We start from the raw sequence: 3013 nt of genomic DNA on the forward strand, positions 1-3013 counted from the left end.
ATTAAATTATAAATAAATATTACTATTTAAATTATTAATTATTAATAAAATAAATTATAAATTATTCCTATTTAAAAATAAATTAAAAATAAATAAGCATAATATCATTTAAATTATATATATAATATTAATAATTAAATCATCAATTATTAATATTTTAAATAAATTATGAATTATTAATATTTAAAAATAAAACAAAAAGTTAATCATAATAATATTTAAATTAAATAAAATATTAATATTTTAAAATATTAATGATTTAATTATTAATATTTTAAATAAAGAATCAATTTGTAATATTTAAAAATAAAATAAAATAAACTAATTTATCATAATAATACTTTAATTAAATAAAATATTAATATTTTAAAATATTAATGACTAAATTATAAATAAATATTAATATTTAAATGGTCAATTATTAATATTTTAAATAAACTATCAATTATTAATATTTAAAAAATAAAACAAAAAAAATTAATCAAGATAATATTTAAATTAAAAATATTAATATTTTAAAATATTAATGATTAAATTATAAATAAAATATTAATATTTAAATTATCAATTATTAATATTTGAAAATAAAATAAAATAAAATAATTGATCATAATAATATTTAAATTAAATAAAATATTAATGATTAAATTATAAATGAAATATTTATATTTAAATGATTAATTATTAATATTTTAATTAAATTATAGATTATTGATATTTAAAAATTTAATAAAATAAATAGTTATATAAATAATAAAAGGTGTTTTTATTTTTTTATTTTATACTCTTTTTTTATTCTAAAATTATTATTACCAACTAAATACTGTAATAAGTCATAACAACTATTTCTATCGTATTCCATTCGTCGTACCAAATAAAATAATAACTATTTTATTTTATTTCTATCTCATTCTATTTTCACATAATAATTATTTTATTCCATTCTTACCTATTTCATCAACCAAACATAACCTTAAGGAAGTTGATATTAGCTATTCCAAGCTTTTGCCAAATTTTAAAAAATAGCCATTATTTTTAGAATAGTTATTCCTTCCCCATAAGCAAACCAAATGAGAGGATAAAATTTTATAAGGAATAGAGTAGCTATTCCCCCAACCAAACATGACCTTATTGTCTCAAAAAAAAACTTAACCATTCCCCTTTTTCTTTGTTATTATCCATTCCATGACTAACACAATAGAGCAAAAATATCATTAAATGAAAATGTTCCTGTTTAATAAAAATAATTATAACTTTATCCCTATATAAAATTTTTGCTTTTTTTTTTGAAAAACTTTTTCAATGGTCACTTTGACTCTATTTTTTGTTTCGAAATTATTTGTTTGGTATTTTACAAATTATCTTCTTGGTTTGTTTTTCAAGGGTTTTGGTGGCAACATTCTCTATGTTTTGTAATTGAATTTCTGGGTTCAGGTACTTGAAGCTTCTAGTCTCGTTGTCTTATTATTTGCCTTATTATTTTGAAGAAAATAATAAAATATTATTTTGAGACATTATTATTTTTAATGAATTAAAAGGTGGATATTCAAAATATGTCATTTTGAGTCTTTTTTGTCATAATATCTTATGATTTTGTATTCTTATGAAAATATCATTAAAATATAATAAAAAATAATATTGTTTTTAAGTATAACTATGTAATTAAATTATAGTGAAAGGTAATTTAAATTTGTAGTATAAATATTTTATTATATTTTTGTCTTTGGATAAAAATAAATTAAATATTACAATAAGAGGTAATTTTGTTGTTTTATTATTTAGTCTTTCATTATTTCAAAGCTATTATTACCAATAGAATATTATAATAAATTATAATAACAATTCTTATACTTTTTTATTTTTTTAACCAAATCACATAATAATTATTCTATTCTATTTGTACCTTAATTTATTATCATATAATAATCATTTATTCCATTTCATGAACCAAACTTGTCATAAAATTTTGTTAAGAAATGTTAACAAAGTGTTACATTGGTTAATGTGATATTCATAAAATATGTCTAAGACACAATTTCAAAGTTATTATATAAAGGCCAAATTGTGTAGTCGATTATTGTACTTTATTAGAATGATGGATTTAATTTTTCCATTATAATTTATAAAAGTTGAGTTTTTATATTTTTTAAAATTGATAAGGCCAATTAAATGCATTAAATGTTTTTGTTATTTATATTAATATGACATCAGATTGTGTTAATGTGATTTTTTTTATTGATGCGATATTAAATTTGACAATAATGTCACATTAATGTAATAATAGTATTGATATGACGTGATCAAGTATTGATATAGTTTTGAATTATTCAATATAAGTTAATGGTTTTAAAACTTTCCAAAAAAAAGTTAATGGTTTTAAATAAAATTAGAAAATAAATAAATAAAAAATATACATAGATTTATAAACTTTAGGAAAAAAGTGTTATAAGATAGAGAAAAATTGAATTTTTATACTCTATAATTTAAAGCAGTAAAATAATATTCTTAAATAAGTAAGAAAACCACGTTATAATTAACAAATCATTATATTCAATTTACATCAACAAAAAAATACCATATTAATATAAATAACAAAAAATTGTTAATACTACTAATAATTAAATTAATATTATTAATTTAAAAAATATAAATTTATTTTTTACAAATTATTATATAGTAATTATATCTATTACTTTATCAAACTATATTAACTAATTGCATAATTTAATCTTATATAATATAATGTTTTTAAAATTTATAATTGATATATTAAAAATGATTAGTTTATATAAATTGTTAGTTTATTATAACTTCCATACCTTTAATAAGTAACGATTAACTCGAGAATTTTGACTCATTAAAGAATATGAATTCGAATGTACTTTCCTTTAAAAAATTTAATTTTTAATTGATGTTTATAATTGTCAATATTATAAAATAATTTTTTAAATTAATATTTAATATACGATTTTGAAACAGTAAAAATAACTACTTTTAGGTGGCGTTTGGTACT

Source organism: Theobroma umbraticum, unplaced genomic scaffold (genome assembly GCF_002168275.2).
Source record: "Theobroma umbraticum cultivar Fairchild unplaced genomic scaffold, ASM216827v3 scaffold_56.0, whole genome shotgun sequence".
Classification (NCBI taxonomy): domain Eukaryota; kingdom Viridiplantae; phylum Streptophyta; class Magnoliopsida; order Malvales; family Malvaceae; genus Theobroma; species Theobroma umbraticum.